The following is a 19,858-nucleotide window of genomic DNA, read 5'->3' on the forward strand; positions in this document are numbered from 1 at the left end:
GTCACTTTGATCTCATTATGATGATGCATTATCGAGTGGGCCCAGAGATACCTCTCCGTCATACAGAGTGACAAATCCCAGTCTCGATCCATGTCAACCCAACAGACACTTTCGGAGATACCCGTAGTATAGCATTATAGTCACCCAGTTACGTTGTGACGTTTGGTACACCCAAAGCACTCCTACGGTATCCGGGAGTTACACGATCTCATGGTCTAAGGAAAAGATACTTGACATTCGAAAAGCTCTATCAAGACGAACTACACGATCTTGTGCTATGCTTAGGATTGGGTCTTTTCCATCACATCATTCTCCTAATGATGTGATTCCATTATCAATGACATCCAATGTCCATAGTCAGGAAACCATGACTATCTGTTGATCAACGAGCTAGTCAACTAGAGGCTCACTAGGGACATATTGTGGTCTATGTATTCACACATGTATTATGATTTTCGGATAATACAATTATAGCATGAATAAAAGACAATTATCATGAACAAGGAAATATAATAATAATCCTTTTATTATTGCCTCTAGGGTATATTTCCAATAGGATGTTGATGTAGAAGCCCTCCGTGGTCGATTCCCCCTTCGGCAAAGTGTCAGCGAACGCTCCAAGATTAGATCTCGCGGATACAGAAGGTTACTGCGGTGGAAATTGTGTTTCATTGGCTCCCTAGATGTTTTCGGGGTATGTAGGCTTATATAGGAGGAAGAATTACGTCGGTGGATGCCCGAGGTGCCCATGAGACAGGGGGCGCGCCCTATGGGGGGGCACCCTCCTATCTCGTCGAGGCCTCGGCTGCTTCTTGACTTGCACCCCAAGTCCTATGGATCACGTTCGTTCCAAAAATCACGCTCCCAAAGGTTTCATTCCGTTTGGACTCCGTTTGATATTCCTTCTCTTCGAAATACTGAGATAGGCAAAAAAACAGCAATACGGGCTGGGCCTCCGGTTAGTATGTTAGTCCCAAAAATGATATAAGTGTGTAAAATAAAGCCCATAAACATCCAAAAGGGGTAATATAATATCATGGAACAATAAAAAAGTTTAGATACGTTTGAGACGTATCAAGCATCCCCAAGCTTAATTCCTTCTCGTCCTCGAGTAGGTAAATGATAAAAAGAGAATTTTTGATGTGGAATGCTACCTAGCATAATTCTTAATGTAATTTTCTTTATTGTGGCATGGATGTTCAGATCGAAATGATTCAAAATAAAAGTTCATATTGATAAAATAAATAGTAACACTTCAAGCATACTAATCAATTTAATCATGTCTTCTCAAAATAAGATGGCAAAAGAAAGTTCATCCCTACAAAATCATATAGTTAGGCTATGCTTCATTTTCGTCACACAAAGATGTTCCCAACTTCTATACCCCCGATGACAAGCCAAGCAATTGTTTCATACTTAAATAATCTCAAACTTTTTCAAGCTTCACGCAATACATGAGAGTGAGCCATGGATATGGCACTATGGTTGGAATAGAATATGATGATGGGGATTGTGTGGAGAAGACAAAAAAGGAGAAAGTCTCACATTGACGAGGACAATCAACGGGCTATGGAGATGCCCATTAATTGATGTCAACATGAGGAGTAGGGATTGCCAAGCAACAGATGCACTAGAACTATTAATGAATGCAATGTGCCATGCTTTACGGCTTAGAACCAGTACTTCAACGACGTTTTGAACGTCATGGAGCATATGAGATATTCCAAGAGTTGAAGCTATTATTTCAAACAAATGCCCGGATTGAGAAATATGAAGTCTCTAATAAGTTCTATAGCTGCAAGATGGAGGAGAATAGTTCTGTCAGTGAACATATACTTAGAATGTCTGGGTACCACAACCACTTGACTCAACTGGGAGTTAATCTTCTTGATGATAGTGTCCTTGATAGAGTTTTTCAATCACTGCCACCAAGCTACAAAAGCTTCGTGATGAACTATAATATGCAATGGATGGATAAGACAATTCCCGAGCTCTTCGCGATGCTAAAAGCTGCGGAGGTAGAAATCAAGAAGGAGCATCAAGTGTTGATGGTCAACAAGACCACCAATTTCAAGAAGAAGGGCAAACGGAAGAAAGGGAACTTCAAGAAGAACGACAAGCAAGTTCCTGCTCAAGAGAAGAAGCCCAAGTCTGGACCTAAGCCTGAGACTGAGTGCTTTTACTTCAAAGGGACTGGTCACTAGTAGCGGAACTTCCCCAAGTATTTGGCGGATAAGAAGGATGGCAAAGTGAAAGGTAATCCTCGAGTTACGGACCCAGTCCGTGTAGTTGCTGACATCATCTTTCAACTTAGCTTTATCTAGGAATGCATTAAAATTCAACGGAACACTAGCACGGGCCATTTATCTACAACAACATAGACATACAAAATACTACCAGGTACTAAGTTCATGATAAATTAAAGTTCAATTAATCATATTACTTAAGAACTCTCACTTAGATTGACATCCCTCTAGTCATCCAAATGATCACGTGATCCAAATCAACTAAAACATGTCCGATCATCACGTGAGATGGAGTAGTTTTCAATGGTGAACATCTCTATGTTGATCATATCTACTATATGATTCACCCTCGACCATTCGGTCCCTAGTGTTTTGAGGCCATATCTGAATATGCTAGGCTCGTCAAGTTTAAACCGAGTATTCTACGTGTGCAAAACTAGCTTGCACCCGTTTCATGTGAAGGTAGAGCTTATCATACCAGATCATCATGTGGTGTCTCGGCATGACGAACTGTCGCAACGGTGCATGCTCAGGGAGAACACTTATACCTTGAAATTTAGTGAGAGATCATCTTATAAAGCTACAGCTGAACTAAGCAAAATAAGATGCATAAAGGATAAACTTCACATGCAATCAATATAAGTGATATGATATGGCCATCATCATCTTGTGCCTTTGATCTCCATCTCCAAAGCATTATCATGATCACCGTCGTCACCGGCTTGACACCTTGATCTTCATTGAAGCATCATGGTCGTCTTGCCAACTATTGCTTCTACGACTATCGCTACCGCTTAGTGATAAAGTAAAGCAATTACATGGAAATTGCATTTCATACAATAAAGCGACAACCATATGGCTCCTACCAGTTACCGATAACGTTAACAAAACATGATCATCTCATACAACAATTTATATATCATCACGTCACAACTCTTTGTGTTCTACTTGTGCAAATAACATCTATGCATAGACCTGGCTCGGACGCCACTATTGTGGAACGTAGTAATTTCAAAAAAAAATCCTATGATCACGCAAGATCTATCTAGGTGATGCATAGCAATGAGAGGGGAAAGTGTTGTTTACGTACCCTCGTGGACTGAAAGCTGAAGCATTATGACAACACAGTTGACGTAGTTGTACGTATTCACGATCCGACTTATCCTAGCACCGAAGGTACGGCACCTCTGCGATCTGCACACGTTCAACTCGGTTACGTCCCACGAACTCTAGATCCAGGTGAGGTCGAGGGAGAGTTTCATCAGCACGACGGCATGATGATGGTGATGATGAAGTTACCGATGCAGGGCTTCGCCTAAGCACTACAACAATATGACCGAGGTTGAAATCTATGGAGGGGGCACCGCACACGGCTAAGCAATCAACTTGTGTGTCTATGGGATGCCCCCTGTCGGTGTAAAAACTGGCGGATCTCGGGTAGGGGGTCCCGATCTGTGCATCTAAGGCTAATGGTAACAGGAGGCAGGGGACACGATGTTTTACCTAGGTTCGGGCCCTCTCTATGGAGGTAATACCCTACTTCCTCCTTGATTGATCTTGATGATATGAGTATTACAAGAGTTGATCTACCACGAGATCGTAGAGGCTAAACTAGCCTATGATGATTAAGATTATTCCTGTCCTACGGACTAAACCCTCCGGTTTATATAGACACCGAAGGGGGCTAGGGTTATACAGAGTCAGTTACAAAGAAGGAGATCTAACATCCGGATCGCCAAGCTGTCTTCCACGCAAAGGAGAGTCCCATCCAGACAAGGGACAAAGTCTTGAGTCTTGTATCTTCACGGTCCAACAGTCCGGCCAAAGTATATAGTCCGGCTGTCCCGATGCCCCCTTATCTAGGACTCCCTCAGTAGCCCCTGAACTAGGCTTCAATGACGATGAGTCTGTCGCATAGATTATCTTTGGCATTGCAAGGCGGGTTCCACCTCCAAATACTCCAAAGTAAATCTTGAACACTTAAATCGTGTCCGGCTCTGCAAGACGATTTTCACATACCACCGTAGAGAGAAGAATATCCCACAAATATAATCTGCTGACAACTTTAGATAACGTGACATCACACCATGGACGAGTCATATTCGAGCTGTTTTCTCAACCAGCTACTGCGCATATAGCGAGGCGGTTTCCTGGGCACGTCTTGTCAAAGCAGAGATCGTGTCCCCCTTATCACGGGACTTTCATCAATACGGGTGCGGGTAGCCAAACCGTACCGCCAATCACGCGAGTGGGGAATGAGCAGGTTCCATTAGGCAGGTAGGGAGGCGCAAAAGTTTTCATGGCCTCTATAAAGAGATAAGGCCTCTTCTTCTTTACCCACGCCTTTTCCTGCGCTCGTACATTCCCCTTTGCTCGAGCCCTAGCACCCAAGCGCTCATCTTCTCAACCAAAAAGAGGCACTCCGAAGATGTCTGGATCCGGAGCGGGAGGCAAATGGATGGCCTCTACCGTCCAGGAGAAGGATATCAAAAAGCTTCGAGAGGCCGAGTACCTGGCCAAGAAAATCGGCCACCGTCTTCCGATTGCGGGACAAATCATCCCCAATCCGGAGCCTCACGAGAGGGTCGTGTTTCTTCCTCAATTCGTCCGTGGTGTCGGGTTTCCCCTTCACCCATTTGTTCGCGGCATCATGTATTATTACAGGATTGATTTTCATGATCTGTCCCCTAATTCTTTCCTTAACATATCGACGTTTATCGTCGTGTGTGAGGCCTTTCTCCGTATTTCGCCCCACTTTAGCTTATGGCTGAAGATCTTCAATATGAAGCCCGAGGTGGTGAATGGCGAGCATGTTGAGTGCGGAGGCACCATGGTGAGCAAGATGCCCAAGGTCACATGGTCGATAAGCACCTTCAATGATTCCGTCAAGGAGTGGCAGCAGCAGTGGTTCTATATCACTGAGCCGCGCGGTAAAAAGTGGGCGTGGTGGACTGGTCCTCATCCAATTAGCTATCGGTGCTCGAAACACGCGTCAAGGGCGTGGTGGACAAGGATTTCAAACTTCGTCAATGTAGTATAGATGATGTTAGTTCTCCTGGTTCTCCCTTGCCAACACCGGGCCTGTAATTCGTGGGAATACGATCCGGCCGAGTACAAGACCCTGTGGGAGCTCTATGGCTCCTCACACAAGGATATTTGGAAGGTGCTCTTCAAGTCCGGCAAACTGTGGCCGGGCTCCACCGAGGACCATGGGTATCAACAGTCCCGCTCCGCAAGTCCGATAAGTTTATCCCTATGTTCTGTCTATCCATGTTTAGCTGGCATATCCCGAGGGAGACGCTTTATCATGCTTTCTGCAATTATCCCAGGAATGGACGAAGAAGGTGGGGCAGATACATTGTCCGGTCCCGCTGCCGGAGGAACCGGCAGGACCTCATCTGACGAAGATGCTGGTCCCAGTGCCTTACAAGGCACCGAAGAAAGAGGCCTTCAAGGAGTCCAAGGAGACCTTGAGCGGCATCCGTCGCCGCGGTGCTTCGGACACAAAATCTGAAGACTCCAACGCCCATCCTTCCTCCGAAGAAGAAGAGGAGGAGGAAGAAGACGAGTCCTCCATGGGGGGAGGGAAGAAAAGGACGGCCTCCTCATCCTTGGAGGACGAATCGCCGAAGAGGGAAAAAAATCCCCTTCCAGAGGTGTCCACCATGGCTACCAATAGTAGCCCGGAGTGGGATCCCAGGGCCCAGCCCCTGGTAAAATCGTGAGTACAGGAAATTCGAACATGCCTAAGCGCCCAGGATTACTAAGGTGCAATATTTTAACTTGCGCCATACTTTGTGCAGCCCGGTGAGGTCTCGCGCCGAACAGTCCTCATCGGAGGATTCGCTGAGCTCAGATACCCTGGAGAGCGAGACGCCTCCGAAGGCCCCTTCCCCGAAGCCTGGGCGTGACACCGAGGTGTCGTCTCAGTAGGACCCAGACCAGGGAGGGCATACTTCTCGGGCCGGATACACGGGTGTCAGTGTCAAAACCGGCGGATCTCGGGTAGGGGGTCCCGATCTGTGCGTCTAGGTTGATGGTAACAGGAAGCAAGGGACACAATGTTTACTCAGGTTCGGGCCCTCTCGATGGAGGTAAAACCCTACTTCTTGCTTGACTAATATTGAAGATATGAGTAGTACAAGAGTAGATCTACCACGAGATCGTAGAGGCTAAACCCTAAGAGCTACCCTATGATGGTATGATTGTAATTGTGATCGGCCTTCTAAGGACCAACCTCTCTGGTTTATATAAACATCGGAGAGGGCTAGGGTTTACATGGAGTCGGTTACAAGGAAGGAAATATAACATCTGAATCCCTAAGCTTGTCTTCCACGCAAAAGAGAGTCCCATCCGGACACGGGCCGAAGTCTTGAGTCTTGTATCTTTCGCTCCAATAGTCCGGACGATGTACACAGTCCGGATGTCCGGATACCCCCTAATCCAGGACTCCCTCAGTAGCCCTTGAACCAGGCTTCAATGATGATGAGTCCGGCACGTAGTCTTATCTTCAGCATTGCAGGGCAGGTTCCTTCTCCGAATACTCCAAAGTAATTATCGAACACTTGAATCGTGTCCGGATCCAGAAAATGATCTTCATATACCGCCGTAGAGAGAATGATATTTCACAAATGCAATCTGCTGACAACTCTTTTAGACAATGTGACATATCATTACGGTCAGATAATTATTCCAACCGTTTTTCCACAACCAGCCACAACGCATATTGCGAGGCGGTTTCTTTGACACGGCTTGTCAAAGCAGAGACCGTGTCCCCTTATTACAGGATTCTCGTCAATACGGGTATGGGTAATCTAACCACACCGCTTATCCCGGCGAGTGGGGAACAAGTGGGTTCCACCAAGCAAGTTGGGAGGTGCAAAAAAAGCTTTCACCGTCTCTATAAAGAGATAAGGTCTCTTCCTCTTTACCCACACCTCCTCCTTTCGCTAGTCCATTCCCCTATGTTCGAGATCTAGCTCCCAAGCATTCCTCCTCTCCATCGAAGAGAGGATTTTTTGAAGATGTCCAGATCCGGAGCAGGAGGCAAATGGATGGCCTCAACCGTCCAAGAGAAGGACAACAAGAGGCTCCGAGAGGCCGGGTACCTGGGCAAGAAGATCGGCCATCGTCTTCCACCGGCGGGACAGATCGTCCCTACTCCGGAGCCCCACGAGAGAGTCCTGTTTCTTCCTCATTTTGTCTGTGGGCTCGGGTTTCCACTTCACCCATTTGTTCACGGAGTCATGTATTACTATGGGATTGTTTTTCATGATCTTTCCCCCAATTCTTTTCTCAATATCTCGACGTTCATCATCGTGTGCGAGGCTTTTCTCCGGATTTCGCCTCACTTCGGCCTTTTGCTGAAGATCTTCAATGTGAATCCCAAGGTGGTGAGTGGCGAGAACGCTGAGTGCAGCGGCGCCATGGTGAGCAAGATGCCCAAGGTCGTTTGGCCGACGGGTGCCTTCAATGACTCCGTCAAGGAGTGGCAGCAACAGTGGTTCTATGTCACCGAACCACGTGGCAAAAAGTGAGCCGTAGCTCCTAAGTTTAGATCCGGAGCCCCACTGCGGCTCACTTCCTGGCTGAAGAAGGGCCCGAACTGGTGCTCGTCCGATGATCTGTCACTGCTCCAGAAGCGCGTTTAGAGTATGGTCGACAAGGACATCAAGCTCGTCAACGTAGTCCAGATGATGTTAGTTCGCCTGGTCCTCCCTTTCCAGCGCCGAGCCTGCAATTTATGGGAGTACGACCCAACCGAGCACCAAACCCTCCAGGAGCCCTATGATTCCTCCCACGAGGACATCTGGAAGGTGATCTTTAAGTCTGACAAATCATGGTCGGGCTCCGCCGAGGACCGTGGGTACCAATTATCCCATTCTGCAAGCCCGATAAGTTATGGCCACGCTCGGTCCATCCAGGCTTCAGTTGGCATGTCCTGAGGGAGACATTTTTATCGTGCTCTATTATGACCCCAGGGATGGATAAAAAAGGTGGAGCGGATACATTATCCGGCCCCGCTGCCGGAGGAACCGGCCGGACCTCTTCTGACAAAGATGCTGGTCCCGGCGCCTTACGAGGCACCAAAGAAAGAGGCCTCCAAGAGGGTCAAAAAGACCCGGAGTGGCCTCCGTCATCGCGAGGCTTCGGACGCAAAATCCAAAGACTCTAGCGACGCTCCTTCTTCTGAAGATGAAGAGGAGGAAGCAAAAGAGGACGAGCCTCACTTTGTGGTGAGAAGGAAAGGACGGCATCCTCATCCCTGGAGGCTGAATCGCCCAAGAGGGGGTAAGGCTCCCTCCCAGAGGCATCCGCCACGGCTGCCGATAGCAGCCCGGAGTGGGATCCCAGGGCCCAGCCCCTGGAAAAGTCGTAAGTATACGAAAAACGAACACGTATATGTGTCCGGAGTTATTTTGGTATAGCAGTTTTAACTGTTGCCATATTTTGTACAGCCAGGCGAGGTGTCGCACTGGACAGTCCTCATCGGAGGATTCGCTGGGCTCAGACTCCTTGGCGAGCGAGATGCCTCCAAAGGCCCCTTCCCCAAAGTCCAGGCGCGACACTGAGGTGTCATCTCAAACGGACCCGGACCAGGGAGGACAAATTTCTGGAGCAGGACACACGGGAGCGGATAAGGCCCCCGGGATCTCTAAGGTTCCAGGATCGAGCGAACAACCAGTTTCGATGGTGGGAGGCCTCCTCTGTTCGAGCAAAGCTACCCGACGGTTTTCGACAGCGTTGAAGAGCGCGTCTATCATCGATTACCATCGGACCCTCATGGGTGCAGTGGTTGAGAAGATTCAGTCCGCCAAGAGCGGGCTGAATGAGTCCTGCCTTGGCCTTATAAAGACTTTGAGGTATGTTTTCTAAGAAACCTTTGAGGAATTATCATAATATGAGCAGTAGCCCCTTATACACTGTCCGGCGAAAGAGAGGTAGCCGGGCAGGGGATCAAACCCTTTGTTAATGATGTGTACCTCTTTGTTTGAAAGCATGCATTTGTGGAGAAGACATCGACTCATAATGCGGAAGAGTCCGAACTGAAGCAGAGCCTGGAACGGGCCGAGGAAGAACTTGGCCGTGTGAAGAAGCAATTAGAGGATAAGCAAGGTATGTTGAAGCATTGTCTTGCATTAGGCACGAATGAGTAATTGTGCCTATTGAAAAGTATTTTTGTTGTATGCCCTAGGAGCAAGTGTCGAATATGAGGCACGGAAGAAGGCTGTGGCTGATGCCAACAAGAAGGCTGTCGCTGAGCAGGTGCTTCGTGAAAAACACGAGGCCAGGGTCATCATAGCCGAGCGGGAGCTCCAGGAGGCTGTGAAGAAAAGCGAGGGCTTGGAGCAGAGTCTAATAGGGAAAGAATCTGAACTCGCCCAAGCTCTCAAAGCTGCGGAAGATGCTCGGGAAGAAGCCCGAGGTGCTGTACGGGACATTCAGGAGGCCCGGAAAGTTGCGGCTGGTAAGGGCTGTTGTATTCATGGCTATTTTTACATGATAGTGGGGAGAACTCTTAAGCGACAAGATGAATTCTTGTTTTTACAGGAGCGTTTGCGGATCTGCCTCGCAGCATATTAGATGCCGCCCAATTTTACCGGACCGAGGAGAAGAAGTCTGCGGAGAGGAACTTCTGGTCGCAGTATTTGGCGCCGAACTATCCGGTGCCTTTTATTGATCAGCTGAAGCAACTGGTCAAACTGCACCAGGCGGCCGAACTAGCCATGAAGGACTTGGTTGTCCGGCTGTGGCCTGTGGAGCCAATTCCAAGCAATTACTTCGGACTCGTTAAGAGGATTGTGGGCGCCTATCCTCGGCTTGATGCTATCAAGCGATCAGTCTGTATAGAAGGTGCATGCATGGCGTTTGCCCGTGCAAAAGTGCATTGGGGGAAGCTTGACGTAGAGAAGCTGATGACTGAGGGGCCGCCGAAGGGTAAGGAGCACCGCAAGCCCGAGCTGTACTATGAAGGTGTACTGAAAGGGGCCCGCCTTGCGGCAGATAAGTGTGCCAAAGACATTATATTATCCTGAGGGCATTCGTGCCCCTTTTTGTAATATGGGATAATGGCATTTTTATTATATATTGCCTGTTTTGTTTGAACATATGTTTGTACTGTGCGACTGTTTATTGTATGTAAATCCTGAGAGTTGGTCAGTCGTCGGCTTCTGCCCCACGTAAAAAGAATACGGGGGTGTTCGGGATATATCTGAACGCTCTTTATCCCATTGTTGGGTCCTTTTAAGGAGGTGTTTCTCACCACGAACTAGGCAATCGGACTATAAGGCTTTATTACTCTCACTTATCCATAGGAATTCGAGTATGGTCGGCGCAGCCCCTAGTGTTCGGAAGGCCGAACTAGGGGCTCTGTTGGTGCCTGACCAGAAGACCGATCCATCGCACTCTGCATTTATAATGGCGTTGTGCGGAATAAATCTTTAAGGATTTTACAACCTCTCGAACATCTCCAGCTTCGCTGCATCATGACAGTCGGTTTTCGGCTTTCTCTACTGAGGTGCTCATCCAGCAGAACCGGGACACAATCGCAGCAGTTCGCCCGGCGCTACCTTAGCCGATGGAACGGGGCATAAGGTACCAAAACATGGGAGCCGGGAAAACGCAACCAATGACCCAAGACATGATTCGGAGTTGATGCATATAGTGCTATAAGTTCAGGGTGCCGAGCGACCGAAAAGGTGGTCGGAATTTATTGCCGTACTATGAAGCCCCTGGCATAACCGGGCATAGCACGAAGCGTGGATGCCGTTTTTTGGCAAAGAGGCATCGACGATAAACGACGGCCGATAAGTGTTATTTAAGTCTACGCATTGTAGTAGGATGATATGTCTATGCATATGAGTACGATGTATGATTATGAAAAGAGGTGTTTTTTGGCGGAACATGTGATGGTCGGACTGGAGGGGGTTGTGAGTGGATCAAGAGTGATCCAAACTTCCTTCTACCTGCATGTTCCTGCCATTGTATGTCCGGGCTGATTCCGCGCCGCCAATCCTGTTCTGCGTCAAAGTTAGTTTGTAAAGGAAAATACTTGGAGGCAACTGAACGTCCTCTTGTGGTTGGTCTAAGGGTTCCTGATCGGACCCTGGTGAGCCCAGCTGTTATACCGTGAAGTAGCGCGGACTCCTCAGTTGGTATCCGGATAGTTGGCTGTCGTATCAAAATTTTGATAGGCATGCGCGACTCGCTACTCCGGCGGTTGTATGATTTCCGCTCTGAGGGCGAGGTCCGGCCTTGCCCGTGTTACACGGTGTTGGCCTAATGGTTTATCACATGGAATCTAGTCAACATGGTTCATCCCGTTAGCATACGGTAAATTACAGTATGAGGGGAAGGTGCCGAAGAATTACTCTTTGGCGTGGCATTTTTTGGTGATTTGAAAACAACCGTTAGGGTCGTGGGCCAATTAACTTGGCCTTTGTACCTAGCATCCTTTAGAAGATGTTATTTATGGTTTCATACCCGTGGGGGTTTTGTGTGTTATGGAGCCCCCGGACTACTAGGTCTAGGGGTACGGCAATTGAATTACTGTGGTATGTGTGATCTGGGACGATCGGCCGTACTTTTATGTTCTAGGGGGTCTCTTGACTAGACGCCTCCCTCATTTTTTCTGACACACGACCGGTCGTGTTGTTTTTAGGATTTGGCATTCTCTATTGGTATGCTTTGTCGTCCTTCTAGGAGTACCGTGAATTGCACACGGTTGATCAAGTGTGTGGCTCGGGCCGAATAGGCTTGAGCTGTTCTTTGTCTGTTGACCGCATTGAGGGTTGCTGGACTTGGCGCCAGCTTCCCTGACTTGACATTTATGACCATTGCGCCGAGGCTTGAGGATGCCTCTTCGTGTCCACTTGTTACTATCGTGGGCCGTAGTGATGTGTCGACATCGGGGTGTGTGCCTTTGTTCTCATGCTTAGGTTGAGGTAGCCAGTTGTGCCGCGTATGCCCCTTGTTAGGGCGGTCGAGTCCGTACATTTTGGTGGCTAGGATCTTGGTCCACCTATCCACTAGCATTTCTTGGTCAGCCTTAAGCTACTATTGCTTCCTTTACAGGCTCCTTGCCGTGGCCATGAGCAGTCGCTTGAAGCGAACTTGTTCAACTAGATCTTTAGGCACGTCGAATTCGTCATTGCCGAGGCTTACCTCGTCTTCAGAGGGGGGTGTATAGTTGTCCCTCTCCAAGTATCCCATCATGGCCGGTCCAGCCTGCTTGAAGGTAGGATGATCAGGGATGTGTTCCTCTTCGGCACCATCCGGATTGCTTTCGTCTTCGGGACCAGTGTTGATGTGGCGGGGCTTGGAGTGGCGCTGAAGACGCCCATGCTTTGTTTTTCCTCCTGAGGGATTATCCTCTGTTGCCTCGTCGCCATTGGTTTCCTTCGGAGTGAGCACCATGTATATATCGTATGAGGAGGTGGCCTTCCACCGCCCTGTGAGCGGTGGCTCCTGTAGTTCTCCTGCATTGTCGTCCATACCGTCGATGTCTTCGGAGTCGAAGTCCAGCACGTCGGTTAAATCATCGATCGTGGCAATGAAGTGGGTGGTGGGTGGGTAGCGAATTCCTTCATCGCCTGCTTCCCACTCAAGCCAGACATAGTTCGGCCCAGAGCCTCCTGACAAAGAGAGATACTTTAACGAGTTCAGCATCTCACCAAAGGACGAATGCTGGAAGGTGTCCGCAGCAGTAAACTCCGTTACCGGAGCCCAACCTGGCTCGGCTGGCTCGAGGGTATGCCGACTGGAACCAACAACCGGATGCGAGTCCGGGGGCCCGGGATTACAGGCTTCCACAGAGGTGAGACCTGTGTTCGCTCCACTGCCGATGAGTGTGCGGACTGCGGGGAGGGGTCCACCACTCCGTCCTTAGGCAATGCAACATGCTCCAGATTTATATCTGAGGCTACTACAGGGGTGATATCCCGAGCTTTGCCCGACAGCAGGTCTAAACCGTGCTCATCATGACTGTTCGGTGCTCCTGGCGTAGGCCCAAATCCATCGAAGATCAAGTCTCCGCGAATATCCGCTGTGTGGTTCAAGTTTCCGAACCTGACCTGGTGGCCGGGGGCGTAGCTATCGACCTGCTCCAGACGACCAAGCGAATTGGCCCGCAGTGCGAAGCCACCGAACACGAAGATCTCTCCAGGGAGAAAAGTCTCCCCCTGGACTGTGTTGTTGACGATTGACGGTGCCATCAAGCACTGCAGCGACGACACAGAGGAACTCTCAATGAAAGCACCAATGTCGGTGTCAAAACCGGCGGATCTCGGGTAGGGGGTCCCGATCTATGCGTCTAGGATGATGGTAACAGGAAGCAAGGGACACAATGTTTACCCAGGTTCGGGCCCTCTCGATGGAGGTAAAACCCTACTTCCTGCTTGATTAATATTGAAGATATGAGTAGTACAAGAGTAGATCTACCACGAGATCGTAGAGGCTAAACCCTAAGAGCTAGCCTATGATGGTATGCTTGTAATTGTGATCGGCCTTCTAAGGACCAACCTCTCCGGTTTATATAGACACCAGAGAGGGCTAGGGTTTACATGGAGTCGGTTACAAGGAAGGAAATATAACATCTAAATCCCTAAGCTTGTCTTCCACGCAAAGGAGAGTCCCATCCGGACACGGGCCAAAGTCTTGAGTCTTGTATCTTCACGCTCCAATAGTCCAGATGATGTACATAGTCCGGCTGTCCGGATACCCCCCTAATCCAGGACTCCCTCAACGGGGGCAATGGTTCCCATGAACATCGACGGCGGGGGAGATTTTAGATTCGCCCGGAGACGGACAGGGTCCTGGGACCTTTGAAGCTCCAGGATAAGGCAAGCCGCCCCCATTGACGGCAGGAGGCAAGCCTGCTCCGCCGGCAACCTCTGTCCAAGCAGAGCTGCAGGGCGGCCTATCGACAGCGCTAAAGAATGCGTCCATCGTCGATGAACATCGCGCCCTTATGGGTGCGGTGATTGAAAAGATTCAGTCCACTGAGAGAGGACTGAATGAATCCTGCATTAGCCTTATAAAAGGCTTTGAGGTTTGTTTTGAGAATCCTTTGAATATTGTCATAGTATGAATGGTAACCCCTGATGCACTGTCCGGTGAAAGAGAGAACCGGACAGGGGATCAAATTTTCGCTTCGCAGGAGACTCAGTTAATGACATATATCTCTTTGTTTGAAAACATGCGTCTGTAGCAACGACCGCCTCTCATACTGCGGAGGTGTCCGGACTAAAGCAGAGTCTAGAGTGGGCCGAAGAAGAACTTGGCCGAGTGAAGAAGCAGTTGGAGGACAAGCTAGGTATGTCAAAACCTTTGATAAGTTAAGCACAAATGAGTAGTTGTGCCTGATGAAAATATTTGTATTGTGTGCTCTAGGAGCAAATGCCGAAATTGTGGCACTGAAGAAGGCTGTGGCCGAAGCCGACAAGAAGGCCACCGCGGAGCAGGCTCTTCGCAAGAAGCACGAGGCCAGGGTCATTGAAGCTGAACGAGAGCTCCAGGAGGCCGTGAAGAAAAGCGAGACCTTGGAGCAGAGTCTAGCAAGAAAAGAATCCGTACTCGCCCAAGCTCTCCAAGCTGCAAATGATGTTCGGGAGGAAGCCCGAGGTGCTCTGAAGGACATTCAGGAGGCGAGGAGGATTGCGGCTGGTAAGGCTTTTTTACTCAAAGCAATTTTTATATAGTAATAGGAGAAACTCTAAGTGACAAATTGAATTCTTGTTTCTTCAGGGGCGTTTGCGGACCTGCCACACAGCATATCTGATGCTGCCCAATTCTACCAGGCTGAAGAGAAGAAGTCCGTGGAAAAGCATTTCTGGTCGCGGTATTTGGCGCCAAATTATCCGGTGCCCTTTGTCGATCAGCTGAAGCAGCTGATCGAACTGCACCAGTCGGCCGAACTAGCCATGAAGGACTTAGTTGTCCGGTTGTGGCCCGCTAAGCCAATTCCAAGCAGTTACTTCGGACTCGTGAAGAGGATTCTAGTGCTGGCCCTCGGCTCGAAGTCATTAAGCGGTCGGTCTGTATAGAAGGTGCACGCATAGCATTTGCCCATGCGAAGGTGCACTGGAGAAGCTTGATGCTAAAAAGCTGATAACTGAGGGACCATCGGAGGGTAAGGAGCATCGTAAGCCCGAATTATATTATGATGGTGTCCTGAAAGGAGCCCACCTTGTGGCGGAACAATGTACCAAAGACATTATATTTCCCTGAAGGTAGTCATGTTGCCCTTTGTAATGCGGGACACGGGCACTGTTATTATTTATTGCCTGTTATCTGAAAGTTTTTCCTTCCTGTGCGGCCGTTTGGTATATATGAATCCTGAGATTTGGCCAGTCATCGGCTTCTGCCCCCATGTAGAAAATACGTGGGTGTTCGGGACATACCTGAACACTCTTTATCCCATTTTTGGGTCCTTGAAGGAGGTGTTCATCATAGCGAACTAGGCAATCATACTATAGGGCTTTATCACTCTCACTTAGCCATAGGAATTCGAGTATGGTAGGCGCAGCCCTGGTGTTTGGAAGACCGTACGAGGGGCTCTAACAGCGCCTAATCGGAAGACCGATCCGTCGCACTCTGCATTTGTTATGGCATTATGCGGAATAAATCCTTAAAGATTTTACAACCTCTCGAATAGCTGACCAGCTCTCGCCGTATCATGACAGTCAGTTTTCGGCTTTCTCTACTGAGGTGCTCGTCCGGAAGAACCGGGACACAATCGTAGTAGTTCTCCGAATGCTACCTTAGCCGATGGAGCGGAACATAAGGTACCAAAACATGGGAGTCGGGCAAACCCAACTAATGACCCAAGACATGATTCGGACCTGATGCATATGGTGCTATAAGTTCGCGGTGCCGAGCGACCGAGAAGGTGGCCGGACTTTGTTGCCATATTATGAGGACCAAGAAGCCCCTGTCATAATGGGGCATGACAGTATGTGCGAGTGCCGTTATGACAAAAGAGGCAGCAATGAGTAATGACGACTGGTAGGTGTCATATAGATCTACGTGTTGTAGTGGAGTGACACGTCTATGCGTATAAGTATGATTTATGCTATGAAAGGAGGTATACTGGCGGAACTTGTTGCGACCGGACAGGAGGAAGCTGTGTGCGGATCCGAAGTGTATCTGGACTGTCTTCTTGGGGAATACTTGTGTATTCCCTCTTTGTGCGTCCGAGCTTATTCCATGTCGCCAGTCCTGTTCTGTGCAAAAGTGAGCATGTAAAGAAAAATGCTTAGAGGCATTTGTGTGTCATAGGGTGGTTGAACCGCGGGTGCTTGATCGGAGCCTGGTCGAGCCGGGCAATCATGATGTAGAGTAGTTCAGACTCCTTTGATGGTGTCCGGGGGGTTGGCTGTCGAATTGAGGTTCGATAGAAAGGACCAACTCGCTACCTCGGCGACAGTATACTTTCCCGTGTCGGGGTGGAGTTCGGCCTTGCCCATAATTGTGACTATGTCACGTGGGTTTGGCATGGTGTGGTATCCCGTTGAGTCGAGCCAACGCGGTTCGTCCCGGTAGTATATAATAGTTACTGTATAAGGGGACAATGCCGAAGACTTACACTTCGGTATGGTGTTTGTTTGGTGATCCGAAGACAACCTCCAGGGTGGTGGTCCTGTAAGACTTGGCCTTTACACCTGTAACGACATCTTTGAGAAGATGTTTTTAGTGGGTTTGATCCTCGAGCGATCAATGCATAACGGGTGAACTGTGTCTTGGCGCAACAAGTTTGGGCTGCTGTTTATGCCAATAGGGGCTCGTGTGAGGTGGAACCCACCAACTGTTGGGTCGATGGTAAGTGCAATTGAATTGCCATGGTTGAAATTGGTTGGACGGTCTGTGTGATCGGAGATGATTGGCCGTATTTTTGTACCGTGGGGTGACTTGTATTGTTGAGTCGGCATCCCGAGGAGTACACATTCGTTCCCTTGTAGGTTTGCGGAGGATTTTTTTACCTTATAATGTTTGATGGTCTTGGCTCCTCGTTGTCTTCATAGCTTTGAGACCCCTGTTTATTGTTTCCGGCGCACGACCGGCCTTTTGTTTTGAAGATCCGGCATTCTCTATTGGTATGATTGGCTGTCATTCCAGGGGTGCCATGAATTTGACATGGTTGGTCGAGTATGCTGCCCGGGCCGGATGGGCCCATATTATTCTCTTTCCGCTGACCGGACTGGGAGCTACGGAATCCGGCACCGACTGTCGTGTCTTGGGCGTCATCATTATTTTTGTGACGCTTAGTTCTATCGCGTCATGGTTTATGGATGTTGCCTCGCATTTCCTGCGTATTGCGCCGGACCGTGATGCATTGGCATCGGGGCATGGGCTTTAGGACCTCCTTCTCAAGTTGAGGTAGCAAATTGTGCTTTGGGTACCCTTTGGTGGGGCGGTCGAGTCCGTATTCCTCGGCTGCCAGGACCTTAGTCCATCTGTATGTGAGCAATTCTTAGTCAGCTTGGAGCTGCTGCTGCTTCTTTTTTAGGCTTCTTGCAGTGGCCATAAGCCGTCGCTGGAAGCGAACCTGCTCTACGGGATCCTCAGGCACGCCGAATTCATCGTCGCCGAGGCTCGCCTTGTCTTCGGAGGGAGGCATGTGGTTGTCCTCCTTTGAGTATCCGTTCGTCGCCTGTTCATCTGGGCTAATCTACCCGTCTTTCTGTCTGGCCTGCTCGAAGGCAGGCTGATCGGGATTGTATTCATCTTCAGCACCATCCGGATTGTTTTTGTCTCCTATGCCGGTATTGCTGTGGCGGGGCTTGGAGCGGCGCCGATGACGCCCATGATTTGATTTCTTCCTTGAGGGGCTATCCTCCATTGCATCATCGCCATTGGTTTCTTTGGGAGTGTCCACCATATATATATCATACGAGGAGGTGGCTGTCCAGCGCCCCATGGGCGGTGGTTTCTGTTCTTCTCCTGCATCGTCATCCACACCGTCGATGTCTTCAGAGTCGAAGTCAAGCACGTCGGTCAAATCATCGACAGTGGCAATGAAGTGGGTGGTGGGTGGGCAACGAATTTCCTTTTCGCCTACTTCGCACTCGAGCCATACATAGTTCGGCCAAGAGTCTCCTGACAAAGAGAGAGACTTTAATGAATCCAGCATGTCGCCAAAGGGAGAGTGCTGGAAGATATCCACAACGGTGAACTCCATTACCGGAGCCCAACCAGATTCGGCGGGCTCGGGGGCACGCGGTCTGGAACCTACCGCCGGACACAAGTCTGGGGGTCCAGTGACTATATATATGGTGGTGAAGTCCGTGTTCGGCTCCTTGGGGGTGAAGTCCGTGTTCGGCTCTACCGCCGATGAGTATGCAGCCTCCGGGGCGGGGTCCATCCACCCGTCCTCGGACGACACGATCTGCCCCGGATTTAGGTCTGGAGCTCTTATAGGCGCGATATCCCGAGTATTGTGTGACAGCAGGTCTAAGCCGTGCTCGTCATGACTGTTCGGCGCTCCTGGTGTAGGCCCGAATCCATTGAAGATCAAGCCTCTGCAGATATCGGCCGTGTAATTCAAGTTTCCGAACCTGACCTGATGGCCAGGGGCGTAGCTATCGATCTGCTCCAGATGGCCCAGCGAATTGGCCCGCAATGCAAAGCCCCCAAACACGAAGATCTGTCCGGGGAGAAAAGTCTCACCCTGGACCGCGTTGTTGATGATTGAAGGATCCATCGAGCCTTGCAGCAATGACACAGAGGAAATCTCAATGAAGGCAGCAATGTCGGTGTCAAAACCGACGGATCTCGGGTAGGGGGTCCCGATCTGTGCGTCTAAGGCTAATGGTAACAGGAGGCAGGGGACATGATGTTTTACCGAGGTTCGGGCCCTCTCTATAGAGGTAATACCCTACTTCCTGCTTGATTGATCTTGATGATATGAATATTACAAGAGTTGATCTGCCACGAGATCGTAGAGGCTAAACCCTAGAAGCTAGCCTATCATGATTAAGATTGTTCCTGTCCTACGGACTAAACCCTCCGGTTTATATAGACACCGGAGGGGGCTATGGTTATACAGAGTTGGTTACAAAGAAGGAGATCTAACATCCGGATCGCCAAGCTTGTCTTCCACGCAAAGGAGAGTCCCATCCAGACACGGGACGAAGTCTTGACTCTTGTATCTTCTCGGTCCAACAGTCCGGCCAAAGTATATAGTCCGGCTGTCTGGATACCCCCTTATCCAGGACTCCTCACTGCCCTCCCCCATATATAAAGGAGTGGAGGAGGGGAGGGTCGGCCCTCTCTATGGCACGCCCAAGTGGGGAGTCCTACTCCCAGTAGGAGTAGGTTTCCCCCCGTCCCTAGTTGGAGTAGGAGAAGAAGGAAGAGGGAGAGGGAGAAAAGGAAAGGGGGGCCGGGCCCCTTCCCAATTTGGATTGGGCTTGGGGGGCGTGCCCCCACCTTGGCCTCCTCCTCCTCTCTTCCACCATGGCCCATTAAGGCCCGTTAACACCTCAGGTGGTTTCGATAACCTCGCGGTACTCCGGAAAAATGCCCGAACCACTCGGAACCTTTCCGGTGTCCACACATAGCCTTCCAATATATCAATCTTAATGTCTCGACCATTTCGAGACTCCTCGTCATGT

The sequence above is a fragment of the Triticum dicoccoides genome, chromosome 4B, assembly GCF_002162155.2.
Source record: "Triticum dicoccoides isolate Atlit2015 ecotype Zavitan chromosome 4B, WEW_v2.0, whole genome shotgun sequence".
NCBI classification, from domain to species: Eukaryota; Viridiplantae; Streptophyta; class Magnoliopsida; order Poales; family Poaceae; genus Triticum; species Triticum dicoccoides.